The sequence below is a fragment of the Clupea harengus genome, chromosome 13, assembly GCF_900700415.2.
Source record: "Clupea harengus chromosome 13, Ch_v2.0.2, whole genome shotgun sequence".
Classification (NCBI taxonomy): Eukaryota; Metazoa; Chordata; class Actinopteri; order Clupeiformes; family Clupeidae; genus Clupea; species Clupea harengus.
This window is the reverse complement of record NC_045164.1, coordinates 20,646,902-20,653,888: the sequence shown is the minus strand read 5'-3', so window position 1 is coordinate 20,653,888 and position 6,987 is coordinate 20,646,902. Positions and strand designations below refer to the sequence as shown.

The 6,987-nt window shown below is 43.4% G+C and overlaps 1 protein-coding gene across 3 annotated transcripts in view; it reads right to left on the bottom strand.

The window, feature by feature from the left end:
* Positions 1-6,653: 6,653 nt before the first annotated feature.
* Positions 6,654-6,987, bottom strand: part of LOC105912316 (protein quaking-B) — a 76,730-nt gene continuing 76,396 nt past the window's right edge. For all 3 annotated transcript variants that reach the window (XM_031578838.2, XM_012841271.3, XM_031578840.2), the window contains one exon: positions 6,654-6,987. This exon is cut by the window's right edge and continues 328 nt beyond it. The gene's annotated coding sequence lies outside the window, so the exon portion shown is untranslated.

Sequence of the window (6,987 nt, the reverse complement as noted above, 5' to 3'; positions counted from 1 at the left end):
GCCTTCTACTGAATGTGTGTATCTACAGATTTCATACATTTGTACAGTTCATAGGCAAGTGTGGCAAACACATTTTCAGGGAGTAACAGCTGAAACAATCAGTGCTGTCTTTCAATCCAGAAATGCAGAGGGGCTTTTAGGACACACACACACACTCACACACACACACACACACACACACACACACACACACACACACACACACACAGAGATACACACTCGTAAATAGAGATACACACACCCACATTCACAAACACACACATAAATATACACTCACACACACACCCACAACCACAAACACACACACAACCGCCCGTACTCCAGTTTAACACTCCCGTCGGTCAGTTTTGGGTGAAACCAGAGGGCTGGATTCAGAGCCAATTATGATGCCGTCCAAACACTTGCCTCAACACATAACATTTCATATTCACAGACACATGTGTTTGTGTGTGCCAACTTCAATCCAGAAATCAGAAATGAGGTGTGTGTGTGTGTTCATGTGTGTTTGGGATGTAGGCCGTTGACATTGACAGGTTAAGTGTGTGTGTGTGTGTGTGTGTGTGTGTGTGTGTGTGTGTGTGTGTGTGTGTGTGTGTGTGTGTGTATGCGTGGGTATAGTGTACATGTTGGGGTTATTGCTTATTGCTTCAGACTGCTTCAGTGTAGGTCCACAGAGGCAACAGATACTATCTTGTGTGTGTGTGTGTGTGTGTGTGTGTTTGTATGTGTATATAGGTGTGTGTGTGTGAGCGTGTTTGATGTGTGTGCGAGTGTGTTTGATGTATGGGTGTGTGTGAGTGTGTGTGTGTGATGATAAACTGCTTTTGACCTCTGCAGCACATCCTCTTGTCAGAAGCTGAAGACTCTCCAGGCACAGACCAACGAAGGATGAGTAAGTCTTTTCATCCCTCTTCCCTCTCTCTCTCTCTTTCTCTCATTTGTTCTGTCTTTTTGCTCTCTTTGCTTTTTCATACCAGAGAAGAGAGATACAGGCAGGCAATGGGCAGGTCATCAGAGGGTGATGGGGTCAAAGTGGAGAGGTCACAGGGCAAAGGTCACAGGGCAGGGGGTCAGAGAGGTTAGTTGCCTGTGGTGGCTGAGTGGATTAGGAGACAGACAGACAAACAAACAAAGAAATGCAGGGAAGAGGACAAGAAAGGGGTGGGAAAAGAGAGGGAAGGGAGGGAGGAAGGGAAAGAAAGAGAAGAAAGGAGATTAGTCTCAGCTGGTGAAGGTTGGATGAAAACATGACAAGCAGGCTTGCAGCTGACTCTGAACCACTTCTGTTTCTGAATCTAGACCAGATCTATCTTTGAATCTAGAACAAATCTGTTTCTGAATCTAGACCAGATCTAACTCTGAATCTAGAACAAATCTGTTTCTGAATCTAGAACAGATATGTTTCTAAGGCTAGGACAGATCAAATTCGGATCTGGAATGGATTCATGTCCGACTCTGGAATGAGTTTGTCTCTGACTCTGGAAAAACTCCACATCAGACAATAGAACAGATCAGTATCAGAACCGGGAGAAGACCTGTCTCAGATGGTGGAACGGATGTGCTCCAGAGTCAGCTAATACTTGATAAATCTGAGGGTTCAGTCACACCAAGAAGGCCAGCTTGTGGCATGGTGGCATACCGGACCCAGAGTGATTGGTGACTGGAGTCCGCACAGAGCTAGGCTGTTGGGTAATTTAGTGACTAGAGCGTGAGTCCGCACAGAGCTAGGCTGTTGGGTAATTTAGTGACTAGAGCGTGAGGTCGCACAGAGCTAGGCTGTTGGGTAATTTAGTGACTAGAGCGTGAGGTCGCACAGAGCTAGGCTGTTGGGTAATTTAGTGACTAGAGCGTGAGGTCGCACAGAGCTAGGCTGTTGGGTAATTTAGTGACTAGAGCGTGAGGTCGCACAGAGCTAGGCTGTTGGGTAATTTAGTGACTAGAGCGTGAGGTCGCACAGAGCTAGGCTGTTGGGTAATTTAGTGACTAGAGCGTGAGTCCGCACAGAGCTAGGCTGACACCAGGAGCCTGTTAGAGGGGCAGGCAGGAGTAAACGAGCACAGACAGGAGTAAACGAGCGCAGTCCATATGATCAGGGTTAGTAGCAGTCAGGTGGATGGAGAGGGGGAGGGGCTTTGGGTAAGATGAGGGAGGGGCTATGCGGATGACAGAACATCTTCACTTCCTGAAAGCCATCAGACACCTATCACTAATCTAGTGAACAGAATCTACTAGGTAATAAAACACATTTTAAAATATTTATAACATTTAGTAGATAATAACCACAGTGAGGTAAAGACATATTAATTTTGCCCAAAGAAACAGGATGCCTTGCATTTTTTTGCACTCAATACATTTTTTATTGCTGTTTTTCTTTTTCAAAATCTTTTTGTCTATGTACAACAGCATAAAAATCTTTGCCTTAATCATACAAAGCAACACTACAAGGTATTGGTTTTCTTCTTCTTCTTCATCTATAGCATAGTAGAGCCATGTTGGTTTGCACCGGGGGCTCGCGGGAGCCAAAGACCCCCACCATTGCCCCCGGTGCAGCCACACACCCCCTCACAGGACCATCATATAAAATGCTCTGGCGTACAAAGACTGAAAAAAACGTCCCGTCATTTATATAAAGCCCTACTGGATATCAAAAAATATAGGAAGTATTCTAACATGGCTATCAAGCTGCTAAGATGCATATTTCTCTTTCCTAAAAATAGCCCTCTATAATCTCAACTGCTATTTCTTTGCAAAATACAAGTAGAATCTGACATTTCATATACATTCCTGCTTTATATACTTTTTATATATATATGCATATTTAATATATATATTTGTGTATATTTTAAGAGGCCACAAGTAAATACTATTTTCTTTGCAACAATTAAAAATAACAAATAAAATAAAAGACAACAATAAAACAACAGAGACTTACAGTAAAACACAAAGACATGTCTCAAGTGGATTTTGTTTTTAAAGTAGCTGTGAAGCATTTACACACTGCACACACACACTCACTGCACACACACACACACACACACACACACGCACACCTACTCGACACCTATCATCTGTGTGACTGAGGTTTGATGTTATATTTTTTCCCAACATGGCTGCCCTGATGTGGAGCATAGCGGAGTAGTGTGTGCTGGCAGGAAAGTGTGTGTGTGTGTGTGTGTGTGTGTGTGTGTGTGTGTGTGTGTATGTGTCATCGTACACACAGTAAGGTGTGTTTTGAAGGAGAGACACAAAGATGGATATCAGAGGACAGATGTGTGTGCTCTCTTCACCATAGCACACACATACACACACACACACACACACACGCGCTCCCTTCAACATAGCACACACATACACATACACAAACACACACACACATACACACACATGCTCCTTTCACCATAGCATACACATACACACACACACACACACACACACACACACACTCCTGCTTCAACATGCATGTCAGATATCCATAAGGTCTCAGAGGGTTTGCTTGACAACAGTAGTACCATGATCAAATAAAACGCACAAAAATATAAAAATGTAAAATAAAACACAGACACAATCAAAAACAAAATGAAACACAAATAATCGGTTTGATTTTCACCAATCCTCTGTGGTGAAGACACACACACACACAAAACACACACATACACAATTGTCCAATATCTATATCATCCACTCACACTACCACACATTACAATGGCCTGAATCCAATCCAATTCATACTTAACACTTCTTTCAGTATCGTATGAGTACATATTCACATTAGCAGAAGAAGACGTAGGTGAAACCCCAGACCATAAATTCACTGGGCTGACTCCACACACACACACACACACACACACACACACACACACACACACACACACACACACACACACACGCGGCTGACTCCACATACAGGCCTTGGCAAGATGCTGAGTTCAGTGTTTCCGGGAAGTTATTAATCAAACAGTCCTGTCTCAAAAGCCTTTATGCTCAGACAAACACACACAAACACACACCTTCACTCTCATGCAGACATACATAAAAGTGCTATTGAAATGATATGTGTGTGTGTGTGTGTGTGTGTGTGAATGGGACTATAAGTTTGGTTGAGTGCAATAGAGCTGGTCGACACAGATGATAGGCTTGGTCAGGGGAGTGTGTGTGACCTGGTTGTGGAATGTGTCTGCATCCGAGTGTGTCCAGTGAGACAAACACACGATGAAATTCAAACGTCCATTACTGGTCATAAGCATCCGTTCACAGCCATCCTGTTTCACAGCCATCCAAATAATGTGTGTGTGTGTGTGTGTGTGTCTGAGTATGTGTGTGTCTGAGTATGTGTGTGTCTACTAAAGTCCAACGTTATTACAGCTTCATTACAGAGTAACAGTTTGGAACTTTCAGAACAGAACTTTCTTCATTAGGTTCCGGGTCAAAGTTTCTCTCTGTTTCCAGTTATTTGTTTGTTTGTTTGTTTGTTTGTTTATGTATTTTTGTTTTCATTTTCATTCTTTCTGAGGCATGGGTGAGGAAGACAGACGCTAAACTAACCTCGGTCTGCGGCCAGAACCCTTTGGTAGGGGTGGACACGCAGGTCGTGCCTCCTAATCTTAGCCGCCACCGCACCTGCTAGGGAGTAGCGACATCATCATCATCATCATCATCATCATCATCATCATAAACATCATCATCATCATCATCGGTTATCATAGCATCAATCAGACTGTTCATTACAATTCATCAGAGACGCAGAAGCAGAGTAACAGTCTCCACAGATGAAAAAAACAACACGGAAAGAAGTCATCTAAATCAGTTCATCCAACCAGGAGGCTCCCACAGAATAGTGATCCAACTGTGGACATTAACAAATGATGGAGAAAAAAAAAAACAATAGAAAGTACATGATAAAAAACACACATATTTAAGGCACAAATAATACTTTTCTCTTTTATAGGTTTAGCACACTTGAGCTGTAAAAAATTCACATCGTAGCACTTAGCGGAAATAATAATAATCATTTAAAAAAAAACACAGGGTGGTCGAAGCCACTTGGAACACATCTTGGCAACCGTTTGATGGACAAGAGGACGAGCCTATGGGCAGACACAGGGGGCAGGGGCTTGGCTAGTCAAGTGAGCTGACCAGGAGATTGGCACTGTAACCCAGCTTCCCACACAACAGCTGCCCCTGCAGACCCAGGCCAGATCAGGGCCAGACCAGGGCCAGACTAGGGCCAGCTGCTTTTGAGTAATAACACTGATTAATTGCAACTTCCAGTTGCTAAGTGTTTAGACACACATGCAGAAAAGGAGAAACACTTTTATAAAGGGAGAGGGGTTAGTCAAGCAGGTCAAGCAGAATGAAAGGCATACAGTGAGGAGTTAGAGTGTGTGTGTGTGTGTGTGTGTGTGTGTGTGTGTGTGTGTGTGCGCACGTGTAGGTAGCAGGCAACAAATACAGCGTGTTTATGTGTGTGTGTGTGTTTGTGTGTGTTTCGGGGTACAGGTGAAGGTAAATAACTGATGCCGAGTCTTGGTCAGTCATTTGTCAGTGAGGTACACTGGTCTAATGCAGCAGAGAAACTCAAAGCACAGTCTTATGTGTCCTTATGTCAGTATACCTATGTACTGTATGTGTATGTGTGTTGGTGTGTGTGTGTGTGTGTGTGTGGCAGATGGGATGAGAGCTCAGTAAGGATCCTTCTAGCCTTTCGTGGGGAAAGCCATACCTACAGAATGGAGGAAGGAAGGGGATATTAGTGCAGAAAGCAGTTTGAGCAGGTACACACACACACACACACACACACACACACACACACACACACACACACACAGGGTTATATCTACAAAGCCATTTTAGGACAGTTGCTGTGAGAGATGCAAACTATAACATATACCAGTAATATAATAAAGATTGAATGATAATCTTCACTGACTGTGAGCTCTTTTAAGTTCTAGAATGTCCAAATAGGTTCCTACTCTGTGCGCAGTGAGGCGGGGATCACATGGGAGATAACTAAGTGGCAGTGGCAAAGCATAATAATTCTTTAGTTATAAGTTATATCTGGTTGCTAGGTGACAATTGATTTTCAGCTGCCTTGTTGTCATTTCGGATGTCCTGCCCTGTTATGAGTTTAACCCCACTGATTGGTCGGAAAAGCTGAAATGTTACTAGGACACGCTGAGCTGACACAGATGAGCGCTGCGTTACGTTCAAGTCAAATCCACGCTCCCTTCCACTAACTGTCCTGAAATGGCACTGTGCAGAAACACACTCACACAGATAGTGTGTATAGCGTTTGTCTGTGTGTGTGTGTGTGTGTGTGTGTGTGTGTGTGTGTGTGCAGAAAGCCTGGATATGAACACACTCGCACAGATAGTGGCTGAGTATAGCATTTGTCTGAGTGTGTGTGTGTGTGTGTGTGTGTATGTGTGTGTGTGTGTGTGTGTGTGTGTGTGTGTGTGCTGAAAGCTTGGATATGACCACACTCGCACAGATAGTGGCTGAGTATAGCGTTTGACTGTGTGTGTGCAGATAGTGGCTGAGTTTAGAATGGATTGTAAATGACTCCAGTCAAGGTTCAGCCGCGATCAGCCCCCCCCCCCCCCCCACCCCCCCAACACACACACACTCTCATCTACGCACCCCCCCCCACCCCCGCACCCCTTACTGCCCCTAGGTCTTGGGAAAAATGCCCCTCCCCCACAAAGTGGCTGTTTGGGGCTCAGTGCTTTGTTTGTTTATGTGTTTGTGTGTTTGTTTATGTGTTTGTTTATGTGTTTGTTTGTGTTTGTGTGTTTGTATATGTATCTTGTATTACATCAACTCCCTCATTGTACACAAAAAAATCAAAACAATTACAAAAAATCACTTTGACTTAAACCACAGAAAAAAATATCAAGCCATAAACAAACAAATAATAATAACAACCACAAAACAATAACAACATAATCATCAAATGAAAAAAATGAAATGTTCATCCAAAGAAATCGATGT